General features: G+C 53.1%; 1 long non-coding RNA gene across 7 annotated transcripts; it reads right to left on the reverse strand.

Moving 5' to 3' along the window:
- Window positions 1-14057: 14057 nt before the first annotated feature.
- On the reverse strand, window positions 14058-17800 carry LOC127672087 (uncharacterized). Of its 7 annotated transcripts, none has more exons than XR_007974832.1 (6): window positions 16809-17800; window positions 16050-16125; window positions 15170-15226; window positions 15018-15112; window positions 14171-14246; window positions 14063-14094 (listed from the first exon to the last, which is right to left on the reverse strand). It is a non-coding gene; the product is annotated as an uncharacterized LOC127672087 (long non-coding RNA). The 7 variants fall into 7 exon arrangements; XR_007974828.1 differs by lacking the exons at window positions 15170-15226; window positions 16050-16125 and adding exons at window positions 14885-14941; window positions 16258-16458 and having other exon boundaries at window positions 14171-14284; window positions 15037-15112; window positions 16666-17800; XR_007974831.1 differs by lacking the exon at window positions 15170-15226.
- Between the last annotated feature and the right edge of the window lie 209 nt (window positions 17801-18009).

Consider the following 18009-nt stretch of genomic DNA (forward strand, 5'->3'; position numbering starts at 1 on the left):
TTGACACATTGGATCAGCTGGGCAGAGCTCACAGTGGGATGCGAGGGGAGCCTCTCAACCCTGTAGGAGACCCTCTTCCCAAATAGGAGGAGCCTGCAGCCCTGCCTCAATCCTCAACAGGAGGCCTCTGCTTACCAAATCTTCCCAGACTCCTGTACAGTACAAAATAGTTCCATCTACCTTAAGGAGTAGGAGACTACGTCTGCACTCCCACCACCAGGATCTGAACCTGCCATCAAGCTATGGCTGCAGGGATGCCTTGTATGTTGTCCAAAGTTCTGAGGGGCAGAGGGCTGATCTGCAGAGTACCAGACAGTGACCTCTGCTACAGAGAGAACAGCTGCCCCAGGACCTACAATGTGAGAGCCAGAATTATGCCTGTTCAGAGGCCACGCCTTCCACAGCAGGAAGCGCCACTCCTCCTCTAATTAAACACATTTTCCCCCTTCCCAGAGTATACTTCACACCCGCTCCTCTCCAGAGCTCAGGGTTCCCAACTGCTCTCAGCTGGCTTCAGGCATGCAAGCAGCAAACACAGCCCCATCCATCTGACCCTGTACCCTGGGGAGGGCGGAGAGGTCTCTGTTCCTCTTGCTGAACACCTTGCATGCCAACCTGCACCTGAACCAGCGGTTTCATAGCGTGTGAACACCTCCCGCACCAACCTGCACCTGACAAGTGGTTTCATAGCGTGTGTAGGCATGTGACTCCATCTGGTTGAGCACCAGAGAGGCCACCATGCCACCCAGCACCTGCCAGCTTGGTGCCTGAAACAAGGAAGTAGGGAAACAACGAGGAAAGAGAGATGAAACCTCTTCTAGAAGGTGAGCCACGTACGCCCAGCCTTGGAGACACACACACAGAGCAAATGTCAGTGCCAAGAGCAGTTTCTCCATTTAGACTGAAGCTGGGCACCTGGTTCTAAGCTCTGGTGTCATCGGACACTTCGCCCCCTACTCTTTACACCCAAACAGTGTTCTCCAGCTGAGGCAGCTACTGATCCTCTTACTGCTCATCAAAACCCACAACCTTACAAGACCAAGCCCTGGACAGACTCAGGCTTAGGCTCTGTCAGCACATCTGACGCTCCCGATTGGTGTAACAAACACAGCCCAAGACTGAACACAGGACCTTGGCTCAAAGGCTCCTGATCCTGCTCAGCAAGCCCTTCTTCTCCTTATTCCATCTGCCTTCGATTTAAAACATGTTATACTCTCGAACTCTCCAAACCGCTGGCGCTCTCAGAGGGGACCTGCAGACCTTGAGGTAGACTCGAGCAGTGCCTGCTGCTGCTGCTTCAGCTCCTCCTGTGCCGTGTCTTCCTCCATGACACACAGGCTAGAGACTCATACCCAGCAGCTTGCAGGCTCCGTTTGACCTCTGACCCCCTAATGGCTTCTGTCCTTTCCTCCACCGCAGTCCCAGGCTGCCAGCAGACGTGACCAGGGTCAAATGCTCAGGACAGAGAAGGTTGGCTCAGGACACAACAGGTTATGGGTTACAGGCGGATAACCTCAGCCAGGAGGGCAACAGCTAGGAGTCTGGCTGAGAACAGTTCACACGGACAGCAGAAGAGTGATCTCCTAGTGTGGACAGCAGGCTGTGTCTAGCCACCTGGCCCCAGACCTTAACTAGCCTGTCCACCCCCCAACCAAAATAGCCTGGGTACTTGAGAATAGGACCAGACACTCAGACCCACCCGTGTTCTATCCTGTAACAGAGTGAACCCCACCTGATGAGACCTGAGTGCAGACCGCACAACTCTGGCACCACTGTGACTGCAGACACCATTCGAAGACTTCATGCCAAAGGAAGCAGGGGCTTCTGATCACATCCCAGCTCCAAGGACCTGAAGGAACTGAGCGTGTTCTGAACCACTGAGAAGGCATGTCCTCTGAAGAAGGCCACACACTGGCAGCAGGGACGGCTCCTGTCACGTCCCACCATGGTTGCTTCTGAGCATGACTCATGACATGGGCAGAGTTTGGAAGAAGTCCTGCTCACAGTTTTTTCAGCGTCTTCGTGGTATGCAGTATGTGACAAGGAGAAACACTGGCTTGTTACACGGCAGGAGTGACACAGCTGGGGTCATAGCTCCTTTAGCTCTTGGGTGCTGGTGTCTTCCTCTTCCCTGTCTCGTTGTATGAGACAAAGTTAGAAACAGAAATAATGGAAAAAAACTCCAAGAAGTACCTGGCCGGCCTTGGGCTTCATTTGACTCCATCTGAATCAGAGCTTGACAGTATGTGGCTCTGGTGACAGTCACTGTGTTTGTTTGGGTTTTGTTTCGTTTTGTTTGTTGGTTGGTTGGTTTTAGACAGGGTCTCACTATATAAGTTTAGCCAGTCTCGAAGTCATTAGGTTGAGGTCAACATGAGACCAGGTTGGCCTCAAACTCAAGAGTTCAGCCATCCCATGCCTCTCAAATGCTGAGATTAAAGGTGTTTGCCACCACACCCACCTATCTCTGCAGCTTAAAGCTAAGGCAGCTTGTGAGGAGGTCAGAGGATAGGGAGCAGAAATTCTTTCATCATTGAAGACTGGACCACGCAGAGAAGGTCATGGGGGGGGTGCGGGGGCGAGTTCACCGCAGAACCAGAATAACAAAGAAACTATAATGGCATGATGTTTTTATTTTCAGAATGCCCAGTGGTAGGGTTTATGACTTGGTTTCATATCGTGCCTGTCAAGTGTGCAGGCCATTTTCAGAGCTAAGAGTCTAACAAAACTGTGACCACAAGGCTAATGTAGAACAAACCCAAAAATAGCAGTTAAAAAACTTCTGAGAGGCTAGAACACGACGCAGTTGACAGAGCACTTGCCTAGCACGTATGAACCCCTGGGTTCCATTCCCAGCACTGCATAAACAGGGGATGGTGGCAGAAGCTGTAATTCTAGCACTTGGTAGCTGGAAGAAGTAGGATCAGAAGTTCAAAGTCACCCTCAGCTGTAAAGCAAATTCAAGATCAACTTGGGATACAAGACTGGGGTGGGGGCGGGGGGTATATATCTATGACCTGCCATGCAGGAAACGAACACAGCCCTCCTGTTGCTTTATAAACAATGCATTTTTTCCTTCCATAAACAGAAGAAAATCAGGAAAAGAAGTCTATTGAACAAAGTAAGGTTTTGCTGCTGGAGGTCTCCACAGGCCTCCACCATGAGAATGTCACTGGGAAGAAGAAGAAAAGGCAGGACCAGAAGCCAGGGGTGCAATCGACAAGGCTCAGATGTCTGAAGCTCACTGTGTGAGTCACACGCTCAGGCAGGATGGTGTGAGTCATTAATCGTCAGACCCCGGAACGCCGCCCGCAAAGACCCAAGCATCAGCGACGCCCACTGTGGTGAGTCCTAAGCAGTGCACCGTGTTGGTGCCGTCAGCCGTGTGGTGGAAGCTCCCAAGAGAGAGATGGCCCTGAAACTAAAATCGTGGCTACTTCCATCAAAGGCATGTTCATTGTTGGAAAGTCCAAGAGCCATGGACACAGGGCAGTCAAGCTTGGTAACTTCTTTTTGACCAGAAAGTCACAGAGGAAGAAAACAAGCCAAGCCAAACAACTAAAACTCCAACCTGCTCTGAACGGGACAGCATCAGTCAAGACAAGAGGCAGAGCCATGCCCGCAACAGTGTCCTTGGAGATCCACACCTCGGCAAAGGCACACGCTGCCCAGTCCTCTGACTTCATAGCTACCTCCTGACGAGTCGTCCCTGGACACACCTACCCAGCGCAAGCCCAAATGAGCTGCTACCGATGAGAGACATTGAGAGACGTGGGGCATCTCAGCCAACCAAGATGACTGCGAACAACAGCCTATAGAGACAAGATGCCAGGTTCTGGGCACAGATGCCAACACTTAGGAGTGTGGCAGACATAAATATTCATCATATGTGTGCAGAGCCCCCCCCCAACATGCACACGCACACGCACACACACAAGCACATACCGTGGATTCATCGCTTATTCATCAGCATTACCCTCAATACGAATAACAAATTCGTGTTAATAATAGCAGAGACCTTTAAAAATGCTCTGGAGGAAACCACATCCACATGCCCATGCGCACACTCCTGCATGCTGACTGTACAACCATGACTCTCCTACTCTCAAGAGGAAAACTGTGTTAAGAAGTACGGCTAGAGTAAAGGAAAATGAAATCATCGACTTCGCAGGTAAACGGATGTTACCAAGAATGACTGTATTGAGTGAGGCAGCTCAGACTCATAAGGACAAAGGTTACAAGTTCTCTCTCGGCAGAGCTCCTGGCTCCAAATTCTCTGATGTGAGTTCTGGAGTAACTCCAGAAACCAGGAAAGGAGAGCGACCCATTGCCAGGTGGAGGTAGGAGCAAGAGAGGGGACTGGCAGGGTACAGGCGACCTGAGGGGGGAAAGGAGCAGCTCTACTTAGGGAGGAGGGAGACGAATACAGAAGGAGGGGTACAAAAAAAATGACAGCAAGGGTGTCTGAAAAAATTGTAGGGAATCTACCTAAAACACCTAACACCCCTCTTCCTATCCCCCCCCCGTGTGTGTGTGTGTGTATGTGTGTGTGTGTATGTGTGTGTGTGTGTGTAAAATAGTTTACATGAAGTTGTTCCATCTGAGTTGACAATGCTTCTCCCTGGAGCCCAAGATCACCTAACAAAAACCCCAGCAGCAGGCCTTTTACTCCCCGAACATTACAGGCCATTGCTACTGCACCCGAGAAGTGGAAGGTAGGTAAGTCCCTATTGCTGGAGACACCACCACACTTCAGACACAGGGAGCCCTGAACCAGGACTGACCTGAAACAGCCCTCCTTGAGGACTAGTACTCAGGTACCAGAAGGCGCCATGAAAGCTTTTAAAGGGCGGAGCCAACCAACAGTCCTACCCAGCTACAACACACAGAAACCAACAGTCCTACCCAGCTACGACACACAGAAACCAACAGTCCTACCCAGCTACGACACACAGAAACCACAGCTAGCATGGCGCACCGATCCTAAGGAGACAGCAGTGGCATGGATTACCTTGGTAGTAACCAGTAGCTCTTTAAATTGGCTTAAGACCTATTCAGCAAGAGAGAAATCATGCCTAGTGCTGAAAACCTAGCCAACTACCAGAACTAGTGAAGACATGGCTCTTGGAGAACCTGCTACTGTATAACCCATCATAATCCCTTCATACATTCTGAATATTCCTTGTACCCACAGTTAAATATAGTCAGTGTCCTTTACCAAGGAAACTTCTCTGTGTGATAGATGAAGACTATTATAGGAAACCACAACCAATCAAAATGCAGAGTAGTAGAGCCCAGTCCTGATGGATACATACATCTACAATGTAACTTCTGCCTAAGGTTCAAGAATCATTGCAGAAAAGAGGCCAGAAGGACTATAAGAGCCAGGGGAATGGGGACTTTGCTGTGAGGTTGTGTCTCCTAGGAATGTCAGAAGCGACACCCATAGTCTCACCAACAGAACTGCCTGTGCCTGAGCTGACAAGAACAACAGATAAGCTGAAGTGAATGGGGTGGGGCACAGGGCCTCAACCTACACAAAGAACTGTCGGGGATGAGGAAAGCTGAGAGCAGGAGAGACAATCCTCCCCAGGGAGGAGCACGCCAACTGGCAATCCAATACCAAATGGTCAGCCCTGAAAACACACACAGGCAACAAAACACGACTGAGCAGGTTCTATTTATGTGTTTTCGAATATACACAATAATGATGAACAAAAAAGGCCACAAACTTGAAAGGGAACAAGAAGGAGTAGATGCGAGGGTTTGGAAGGAATGAAAGGGAATGAAGAAATAATGTAACTACATTATAATCTCAAAATGAAAACAATGTTGAAGATGTCCAGCTAGAAACAGCAGGCAGAGGAAAGAGCAGCAGGGGCAGAAGCAGGCACAAAGAGCAGTCTCTACCCGCCAGCCTCAGGCTTGTTACCAGCCTCTAACCCTCCATCTAGCAAAGAGCAAGCGCCTTTGATGGAAAGCTGTATAGCCTGCTTTTCCAACTAACAGCAGATCAGGTTCCCCAATTGAAGAAATGTGCCCAAGAGAAGCAGCACCCTCTATGCACCACGGATGGAAGTACTATGTTAAAAGTCTGTGAGGAATACCACACTCCACAATTCCCACAACCACCATCATTTGCTCCACAAATGTTCAGGAGGCCACCATTCTGCTCAGGAACTCAGGTGCATGCTTGGTCACAGGCCCAGGTCTGAATTCAGCATCCCTTTTCTGATTTTGCTAGTTCCTCTCACCGTGGGTGTCTTAGTGAGAGGCATCATGACCATGACAACTCTTTTTTTTTTTTTTTTGGAAAGCCTCTTTTTATTTATTTTTTTATTCGATATAATTTATTTACATTTCAAATGATTTCCCCTTTTCTAGCCCCCCCACTCTCCGAAAGTCCCGTAAGCCCCCTTCTCTTCCCCTGTCCTCCCTCCCACCCCTGACCATGACTACTCTTATAAAGGAAAATATTTAATAGGGTCTGGCTTACAGTTTCCAAGGTTGAGTCCATTATCATCATGATGAGAAGCACAGTGGTGTGCAGACAGACATGGTGCTGGAAAGATAGCTTAGAGTATTACATCTGAATCAACAGGCAACATGAAGAGAGAAACACTGGGCCTGGCTGAAGCCTCAAAATCCACCCTTAGTGACACACTTCCTCCAACAAGGCCACACCCCCTCCAAGGCCACACCTCTTCCAACAAGGCCACACCTCCTCCAAGGCCACACCCCCTCCAAGGCCACACCTCTTCCAACAAGGCCACACCTCCTCCAAGGCAACACCCCCTCCAAGGTCACACCTCCTCCAACAAGGCCACACCTCCTCCAAGGCAACACCCCCTCCAAGGCAACACCTCCTCCAACAAGGCCACACCTCCTCCAAGGCAACACCCCCTCCAAGGTCACACCTCCTCCAACAAGGCCACACCTCTTCCAACAAGGCCACACCTCCTCCAAGGCAACACCCCCTCCAAGGCCACACCTCCTCCAACAAGGCCACACCTCCTAATAGTGCTGCTCCTTATGAGCCTACTGGAGCCACTTCATTCAAACCACCACAGTGTCAGCCAGTTCTTGTCACATGAAGCTTATGAGGACGCTGAACTCCTAGAGCTGTCAAGAGGCTCAAGCCTTGGATATATATAAACAATGACTAGTGCAAATGATGGCTCTCGATCTCTCCCTGTGACTCTCCTCTGGAGGAGGGGCAGACACGTGAAGAGGCAGTCACCCACCTTCAGGAAAAGAAACACCTGTCAAGACTAGAGTGTACACTAGTATCCAGCAGCAAAACAAAGCCTGCCACATTTATCCTTGCCAGGACTCCTGTCTAGCGAGCCAGCACTGGCCAGCACCTCCTTACCAAGATGAAAACTGACAGAAAGGCCCCAGAACTGAAGCAACAGTCACCACAAACATGAAAGAGAGAGAGAAAGGCCCAACAAGCAGGCAGATGGGTTGGCACTGGGCTATCTATACAGATTTGGTTCTGTTAGCATCTGTTCTAAGCCAGGAGAGCTAGCCCACAGGTGCTACGCCAGTAGAATTCCAAGTGGGATCCAAGGATCTGCCTGAATCCTGTGGCACTTGTGGATTCCCAGGGAGCACGCAGCAGGCATGTAGAGGACCACAACGCTGGATGAAAGAAAAGAAGCAAAGGCAACAGCTGGCCTGGTGCCCAGGAGGACACAGGTAAGTCCATGCGGCTACCACCTGTGTCTCGTGGCCCTGGGAATGATCACAGGAGACACAACACAGGGCAACTGCAGCGGGTGATTAATTCTCAGAGATGCTCCCAGAGGCTTTGGAGAGGAAGCTGAGGTCTTTAACTAGCCCGAAAGTGTTTAACAGTTTCCTCCTAGATTGAAACATTCTAGCCTGCAGGGAAGCTCTTTAAACAGAAGAGTAAACAACTAAAAGTAGTTTCAGAAAATACCAGAAAATGACCAGATTCTCTGGGTCCCTCCCTGATAGAGTAAGCAATAGAAGCTGAGCTGCAAAGACAGCTCTGGACCAGACGAGCAGCTTAAAGCAGAAACCAGCTGAGCTGCCTGGCCGAGAGTTAGGCCAACGGAAGAACCTAGAAAACTCACTCTCTAACCCGTGGAGCTGCCTGCAGGCAATGCAGTGTGCTCCAGGTTCCCAGCCTTATGGGCTGCCATCCTGTAAGTAACCCCAGTAAAACATCAGTTCACCAACCTGGACTTCCGTGTGCTTTGGTCCGTTGTGTGTCCCATATGTGGGGTGAGTGTTGCATCTTTCCACTCCAGGAAAAGGTCTGTACCATACAGATCTTCATTTGTAAGCCCTTTAGCCTAAACGACTCAGCCAGTAAAGGCACTTGCTGTGCAAGTCTGATGACCTGAGTTCATCCCCAAAACACATACAAAGGTAGACAGAGAGAAGTGACTCACAACATTACACACACACACACACACACACACACACAGTGCCCCAACCATAATATACTCACTTATACAAGAATAAGAAGGGGCTGAGGAGATGGTTCCTTAGGTTAGAGCACGGGCTGCTCTTCCAGAGGACCCTGGTTCAATTCCCAACCTTTACATGGTTCACAACCATCTGTAACTCTAAGGGTCCTCCAACACCCTCTTACCATCACAGGCGCCAGGAACACATGTAGTACAGACATACATGTAGGCAAAATACCCATACACATAAGGTAAGATAAAAAGAAAATTTTAAAGCTGAGGAAGCCATTGGAAATTTTACTGTAACTGAAGAGTAGAAGGTGGACAGCATCAGCCGGGCCGGTGTGGGTGGTGACCAGGGGGACCTGAGCCTGGGAAGACGTTTGGAAAGCGGCTTGTGTGAGCAGAAGAGCTAAAGGGGACAGTCAGGGAGAGGACCCCCTGAGGAACAGGGCTGTGGTCTCTAGGAGACCATGGGAGAACACGGGCTCCAAGCCTGTCTCGTGACTGTGAGCCACAGGGCTTGGTGTTCAGCTGGCATAGAGACATCGCGACACAGGGAGGGAGGGGCCTGGATTCTATTAGAGACAGAGTTCCGATGGGTGGAGGCACCATGTGAAACGGCAAGAGGCTCAGAGGCCAGCCCTTTCCGGGATGAAGAGCATGACCGCTAACTACCCTGGGCACAGGTCAAAGTCACGGGTACAAAACCTGACCTGCTCTGACAGACACCCACTGGGAGTCAGGGGAGACCAGTTCACACCCCTCCTGCAGTCGTGTGAGACAACTGCGACTGCCTCATGCCTGCTTTGGGGGTGCAGCAGGTCTAGCACTGAGGCCAGGAGCCCAGCCCGAGCTACCTGGGCCCGACTCTGGACACTGCCCCTCAGGCTTCCCAGCCCTCCTGAAAGGGAAGGGCAGGGCAGCAGCAAATGTCAGCCACACCCGCTGGCGGTGCTCAGAACAGTCTGTAGAAGGGACAGTGGGCCAGGTAGGAAGACGTGTCAGGCCACGGAGCAGTCCAGCATGCTCTTCACGGTGTGCAGGGCTCCCTGTTCAACAGGAGTCTCCTGCCTCACAGCAGAGGCAAGGCAGCCAGGTCAGGGGGGTAAAAACCTGGGCATGAACCCACTGCAGCCCTGAACCTAAGAAATTTACATTTGGATAATTCCCCCATGGGGGTGGGAGGCGTGCGGGGGTTGGGAGGGGAGTTCTGAGGCCACAAGGCAACACAGGAGACAGGCAGGCTAAACTGCCCCAGCCAGGCATGGCAGGAAACTGATAGAAATATGATCTTGACAGAGGTCTAACCACCTGTCACAGCCTGAGAACCTGACGGCCAGGGCCAGAGTGGAGCAGGTCAGGACCTACAACTGTAGCTGAAGTTAGCTTTGTACCAAAAGGAAGGCCGTGTGTACCCCGCCTGTCTTAGAATGGGGCAGAGACCCAGGCCTAGTTAGCACAAGGTTGATGGCCTCATGCCCGACGTGTAAGGGCACCCAGGCCTCTGTGCACTGCCTCTCTCTGTGACTCAGGCATCGGCCCGCGCTGCCTTCACTCGCGCTGCTGAGTGTGAAAGGCACAGGACAACTTGCGTCCGTGCAAACGCTGAGACCTGGGCCCCTTCCGCACTCTGGGCTGCACATCATATGCTAGCCCTCCCCAAGGGCCCCACCCAGGGACAGTGACTTCTTCCATCCCACCAGGCATAATGTGCCTGTGCCCTGCTCCCTGGGCCTCTGAAGACAAGATCTCAACCGTGAACACCTGACACAGGAAAGGCCTGCAGGCAGCACCAGAGGCCAGAGACCTTTCTGGCTCTTAGCCACCTTGGTAAGGATTGCCCTATTAACTGCTCAACGCATCACACAGCTGCTGTGCCAATCTCACAAACAGGCTGTACTCGTGCTGCTTTGCGGCTTCACGGTGTTCACATCTGGACCACAGCAGGCCAGCCACAGCCTCTCCCCACACAGCCAGGCATGGCAGCTGTACCCTGTGGCTACAGACACAGCCTAGCTGCAAGCGCCATGCAAACCAGGTTACTGAGCTGTGGAAGAGGCGTGGTGGAAGAGAGCAGGCTGGAAGAACAGAGCCCATCCTGCTGCCCGTGCAGAGTGGAGTGGCTGCTCTGGGTATCTCAGGAATTGTCCCAACAAACCTGTGCCGTGGCTTAGAGCTCTGCTTCTCTGGCCAACCAGGTGGGGTGGATGCCTCCTCATGCCAGAAGCACCTTAGACAGTATGCTCACCATGATCCCGTAGAGGGAGCGCAGACCTTGGTGCCGTCACATCACTCCAGAACTCTGGCTTCCTGGGTGTGGTCTTAGTGCAGACAGGCAGCAGAATCCAGATCAGAATCCAGAATGCAGGCAGAGCTTCCCCGAGCCCATGAGGACAGCCTGCCTTCTGGATGCTTGTTCAGTGTGAGTGTTCATCCTCGCGCACAGCCCAGGAGCAGACCGGGCCCATCCTGGGCCTCACGAGCTTCCTGCCCCGGGTACCCCAGAGGAGGCTCAACAGTACAGCGTGCCTCCACACACAGAGGACCCTGACACTCTCCTTACTTGAACTGCCCTCAAGCCTGAAAAGAAGCTCAAAGGTCCCTGTTTAACTCGTGTAAGAAAGAACAAATCCCAGCCCAGAAAGGGCCCTCTCAGAGCAGAGTACCCTACCACCTGTGCTGACCACCCCGCCCTGCCCCGCCCCACCTCTCTCCCTCCACCACATCCTAGCGATTCAGGCTAAGGACAAATATCATGCATAGGAGCAAAATGCTTTTCTACCTGAGACTCTGAAAACAGAACTGACATGCTGACGCCTTATGTCGCAGACCTGTCCGTCACCAGCTTGTCACATCTGCGTGGCACACACTCCCTTTGCAGATGGGCCACAGCAGAAGCCAGTATTAAACTGGGCTCGTGGGTTTCCTCGAGGAGGCTCAGTCCAGACTGAGAAGCTGAACTGGGGACAGACAGATACAAGAGCTACACAGAAAGCACCTCCACAGAAAAAGTGGCAGCACCACTGATCTGGGCACGGAACCAGGCCACCAGGCTGCGGTGGCCCAGGCTGACTCTAGGTCCTAGTTCCTGGCCGCCTTCTTCCTCTCAGTGAGGCGAGATGCCCTCCTACCCCGAGCCCTTCCTCCTCAGCTTGCTCCTGCCCTGGGTTGTTGTCACTTGTAACCAAGAGGCACTAAAAGGGAGAGACACCCAAAACAGAGCTAAGGGAGCCTGCCAGCCTGTACATCCTGGCTTTGGGGAGCAGGGAGGCAGTACAGCCTGCAGCCAGCCCCGGGTCCAGAGCCCCAGATTCAGGTGACCCGGCCTTTCCCCCACAGGAAGGTCTTCCATTCTTCAGCTTGCATAAATTTCCTGAGTGAAACAGTTTTCATTTTAAGAGGCTTTAGTTCCAGGCAGCCTGACAATTAATTTAATCCAACAAGCTAATCAAACCGAGAAGCATAACAGCAAACATTTCCATTCGAGCGCAGGCGCTGGGACTGAATGGGGTGGAGGTGGGGAGGCAGGACTAAAGGATCCCTGGTGATTTCTGCAGGAAGAGAAAGTTGGCTCAGGTCGGCTTGCTAGGCTGTCTCTGGGGAGTTCACCTGGAATGTTAGTACATGCATGCAAACACATGTCACATACACATATGAATGAGTATACACAAATAGGCATGTACCATGTGTGCCATATTACCTGTAAAACATGTTACTAGGGTATATTGTGGATGCACATGAAATACATGAACATGTGTTTGAGCACAAATGGGAGTAATGAACATGTATGCATACATGTATGTAAATGCACCAATGTGTGCCACATGTGACTAGCCACAAACATATATGCTCATACACAAACATAAACACATTTCCTCATGGAACCAAATGCAAATGCATGTTTAGTGTGCATGTGTTTGTGAATGTTCACAGTACATACATGTCTACACGTATGCATCCCCACAAGCCAAGCATGGCTACTCCTGCTTCACTATATTTTTCCTGGTATAGGTTTATACTTATGGAAGGATCCTGAGTCCTCAAAGGTCTGGCAGGGATCCTGCAGTCCTTCCTAGCTGTCTAAGTCAGTAATGATATCCTCGTCACTTTCAATTCATAGTCAATACAACCACATCTCTAGGGTTACTTTGCCACAGAAGTCTCCAGGAAAATATGTTGAGGATAAAAATACCAGAGAAAGTATAGCTGATTGGGAATGTCAGGCCCAAATACATGAGTACTCGAAACCCAATAAATAAGAATACCTGAGAACTGACCACACAGCCTCAGCATATGCCCAGCGCTGTGTTCTCATCCCGCACCTGTGCTTTCATCCATGTCTCATCCTGCACCTGTGCTCTCATCCATGCTCTCATCCCGCACCTGTGCTCTCATCCGTGCTCTCATCCCGCACCTGTGCTCTCATCCCACACCTGTGCTCTCATCCCACACCTGTGCTCTCATCCTGCACCTGTGCTCTCATCCCACACCTGTGCTCTCATCCCACACCTGTGCTCTCATCCCACACTGGGCTCTCATCCCACACCTGTGCTCTCATCCCACACTGGGCTCTCATCCCACACCTGTGCTCTCATCCCACGCTGGGCTCTCATCCCACACCTGTGCTCTCATCCCACACTGGGCTCTCATCCCACACCTGTGCTCTCATCCCACGCTGGGCTCTCATCCCACACCTGTGCTCTCATCCTGCACCTGGGCTCTCATCCCACACCTGTGCTCTCATCCCACACTGGGCTCTCATCCCACACCTGTGCTCTCATCCCGCACCTGTGCTCTCATCCCACGCTGGGCTCTCATCCCACACCTGTGCTCTCATCCTGCACCTGTGCTCTCATCCCACACCTGTGCTCTCATCCTGCACCTGTGCTCTCATCCCACACCTGTGCTCTCATCCCACACCTGTGCTCTCATCCCACACTGGGCTCTCATCCCACACCTGTGCTCTCATCCCACACCTGTGCTCTCATCCCACACTGGGCTCTCATCCCACACCTGTGCTCTCATCCCACGCTGGGCTCTCATCCCACACCTGTGCTCTCATCCCACACCTGTGCTCTCATCCCACACCTGTGCTCTCATCCCGCACCTGTGCTCTCATCCCACACCTGTGCTCTCATCCCACACTGGGCTCTCATCCCACACCTGTGCTCTCATCCCACACCTGTGCTCTCATCCCGCACCTGTGCTCTCATCCCACACCTGTGCTCTCATCCCACACTGGGCTCTCATCCCACACTGGGCTCTCATCCCACACCTGTGCTCTCATCCCACACTGGGCTCTCATCCCACACCTGTGCTCTCATCCCACACCTGTGCTCTCATCCCACACTGGGCTCTCATCCCACACCTGTGCTCTCATCCCACGCTGGGCTCTCATCCCACACCTGTGCTCTCATCCCACACCTGTGCTCTCATCCCACACCTGTGCTCTCATCCCACACCTGTGCTCTCATCCCACACCTGTGCTCTCATCCCGCACCTGTGCTCTCATCCCACACTGGGCTCTCATCCCACACCTGTGCTCTCATCCCACGCTGGGCTCTCATCCCACACCTGTGCTCTCATCCCACACCTGTGCTCTCATCCCACACCTGTGCTCTCATCCCGCACCTGTGCTCTCATCCCGCACCTGTGCTCTCATCCCACACCTGTGCTCTCATCCCGCACCTGTGCTCTCATCCCACACCTGTGCTCTCATCCCACACCTGTGCTCTCATCCCACACCTGTGCTCTCATCCCGCACCTGTGCTCTCATCCCGCACCTGTGCTCTCATCCCGCACCTGTGCTCTCATCCCACACCTGTGCTCTCATCCCGCACCTGTGCTCTCATCCCACACCTGTGCTCTCATCCCACACCTGTGCTCTCATCCCACACTGGGCTCTCATCCCACACCTCTGCTCTCATCCCACGCTGGGCTCTCATCCCACACCTGTGCTCTCATCCTGCACCTGTGCTCTCATCCCACACCTGTGCTCTCATCCCACACTGGGCTCTCATCCCACACCTGTGCTCTCATCCCACACCTGTGCTCTCATCCCGCACCTGTGCTCTCATCCCACACCTGTGCTCTCATCCCACACCTGTGCTCTCATCCCACACTGGGCTCTCATCCCACACCTGTGCTCTCATCCCACGCTGGGCTCTCATCCCACACCTGTGCTCTCATCCCACGCTGGGCTCTCATCCCACACCTGTGCTCTCATCCCGCACCTGTGCTCTCATCCCACACCTGTGCTCTCATCCCACACCTGTGCTCTCATCCCGCACCTGTGCTCTCATCCCACACCTGTGCTCTCATCCCGCACCTGTGCTCTCATCCCACACTGGGCTCTCATCCCACACCTGTGCTCTCATCCCACGCTGGGCTCTCATCCCACACCTGTGCTCTCATCCCACACCTGTGCTCTCATCCCACACCTGTGCTCTCATCCCGCACCTGTGCTCTCATCCCGCACCTGTGCTCTCATCCCACACCTGTGCTCTCATCCCGCACCTGTGCTCTCATCCCACACCTGTGCTCTCATCCCACACCTGTGCTCTCATCCCACACCTGTGCTCTCATCCCGCACCTGTGCTCTCATCCCGCACCTGTGCTCTCATCCCGCACCTGTGCTCTCATCCCGCACCTGTGCTCTCATCCCGCACCTGTGCTCTCATCCTGTACCTGTGCTCTCATCCTGTACCTGTGCTCTCATCCCACACCTGTGCTCTCATCCCGCACCTGTGCTCTCATCCCGCACCTGTGCTCTCATCCCGCACCTGTGCTCTCATCCCACACCTGTGCTCTCATCCCACACCTGTGCTCTCATCCCACACCTGTGCTCTCATCCCACACTGGGCTCTCATCCCACACCTGTGCTCTCATCCCACGCTGGGCTCTCATCCCACACCTGTGCTCTCATCCCACGCTGGGCTCTCATCCCACACCTGTGCTCTCATCCCGCACCTGTGCTCTCATCCCACACCTGTGCTCTCATCCCACACCTGTGCTCTCATCCCGCACCTGTGCTCTCATCCCACACCTGTGCTCTCATCCCGCACCTGTGCTCTCATCCCACACTGGGCTCTCATCCCACACCTGTGCTCTCATCCCACGCTGGGCTCTCATCCCACACCTGTGCTCTCATCCCACACCTGTGCTCTCATCCCACACCTGTGCTCTCATCCCGCACCTGTGCTCTCATCCCACACCTGTGCTCTCATCCATGCTCTCATCCTGTACCTGTGCTCTCATCCCGCACCTGTGCTCTCATCCTGTACCTGTGCTCTCATCCCACACCTGTGCTCTCATCCCGAACCTGTGCTCTCATCCCGCACCTGTGCTCTCATCCCACACCTGTGCTCTCATCCCACACCTGTGCTCTCATCCCACACTGGGCTCTCATCCCACACCTGTGCTCTCATCCCACACCTGTGCTCTCATCCCACACCTGTGCTCTCATCCCACACCTGTGCTCTCATCCCGCACCTGTGCTCTCATCCCACACCTGTGCTCTCATCCCACACCTGTGCTCTCATCCCGCACCTGTGCTCTCATCCCGCACCTGTGCTCTCATCCCGCACCTGTGCTCTCATCCCACACCTGTGCTCTCATCCCGCACCTGTGCTCTCATCCCGCACCTGTGCTCTCATCCCGCACCTGTGCTCTCATCCCGCACCTGTGCTCTCATCCCACACCTGTGCTCTCATCCCACACCTGTGCTCTCATCCCACACCTGTGCTCTCATCCCACACCTGTGCTCTCATCCCACACTGGGCTCTCATCCCACACCTGTGCTCTCATCCCACACCTGTGCTCTCATCCCGCACCTGTGCTCTCATCCCGCACCTGTGCTCTCATCCCACACCTGTGCTCTCATCCCACACTGGGCTCTCATCCCACACCTGTGCTCTCATCCCGCACCTGTGCTCTCATCCCACACCTGTGCTCTCATCCCGCACCTGTGCTCTCATCCCACACCTGTGCTCTCATCCATGCTCTCATCCCACACCTGTGCTCTCATCCCACACCTGTGCTCTCATCCCACACTGGGCTCTCATCCCACACCTGTGCTCTCATCCCACACCTGTGCTCTCATCCCACACCTGTGCTCTCATCCCACACCTGTGCTCTCATCCCACACCTGTGCTCTCATCCCACACTGGGCTCTCATCCCACACCTGTGCTCTCATCCCGCACCTGTGCTCTCATCCCACACCTGTGCTCTCATCCATGCTCTCATCCCACACCTGTGCTCTCATCCCGCACCTGTGCTCTCATCCCACACTGGGCTCTCATCCCACACCTGTGCTCTCATCCCACACTGGGCTCTCATCCCGCACCTGTGCTCTCATCCCACACCTGTGCTCTCATCCCGCACCTGTGCTCTCATCCCGCACCTGTGCTCTCATCCCGCACCTGTGCTCTCATCCCGCACCTGTGCTCTCATCCCACACTGGGCTCTCTCGCAAAGCCAGTCAGCCCACTTAGTGTCACATGTGGAACAGAGTACAGAGGTCAGGCATGAACACAACAGGACTGTGTCCTGCCCTGGAATGACATGGGCTTCCCAGTCCTTGGTGTTAGTGACAGCCATTGTGATTTAGACAAAAGCGGCCTTCAATGCTGTCTCATCATCAGGGCACACTGTTGACAGGGATGCATTTCACCCCAACACATGGCAAAAACACAACAGGAAGGGAGGCAGGAATCACAAAAATTAAAACCACCAAAATGTCTTCTCAGTGACTTATAAGCTGAATTGAGATAGAAGGGGGCATGCTTGAGGAAAACACCCTCCTCTTCCTTGACCTGCAACTACGGACTGTCACTCTCAGCAGGCCTGGGACACACAACAGAGTTCTCACTGTTGTCAGTAACATACAGGAAGGACACACAGAAACAGGACCACAGGCCCTGCTCCCACAGCAGCAAGCACCAATAACCGAAAGGATTATCATCTGCCCCCAGCCACTTCCTAAAAGGTGGGCTCCCGCCGCTCTAGCACACATCTCTGTGGGCGCTGGCGCCTCCCTCCTCTCCAGTCACCCCAGCCATAACGACAGCAGCCTGTGCTCAGGGCTTTCTCTGTGGCCCATCCGTGGCCTCTGTCCTCCACACAGACCTCACCACCCAAACCACATCCCCCTTCCTCTCTGCTCTCTTCAAACACACCTCCTGCTTCTTCCTGACATCACTAGCCTCCTCTGGGAAGCCGTTCCCATCCCACAAGGCCACAGTGTGTCTGAGAAGCTTCCTGCTCGCTCTTCGTGTGTCAAAAAGCCGTTACTATCAACGACAGAGCCAAGTGCAGCCTTTCTAGGTTCCTTAAAACAGTGTCAAGCTGGTGACAGGTATGGTATACAATCATGTTATTCCAGCATTTGGAAGGTGAAAGGTGGAGGCAGGAGATTTAAGGATAGCACCAGCCGCATAAACCCCAACCTGGGCTACCTATCACAAATAAATAAATAAATAAATAAATAAATAAAAGTGCTTGCTATGAAAGCAGAGGGCCTGTGTAAATACCCAGAACCCACACTGAGCAAGACTGCAGATGCCC

Source organism: Apodemus sylvaticus, chromosome 21, assembly GCF_947179515.1.
Source record: "Apodemus sylvaticus chromosome 21, mApoSyl1.1, whole genome shotgun sequence".
Classification (NCBI taxonomy): domain Eukaryota; kingdom Metazoa; phylum Chordata; class Mammalia; order Rodentia; family Muridae; genus Apodemus; species Apodemus sylvaticus.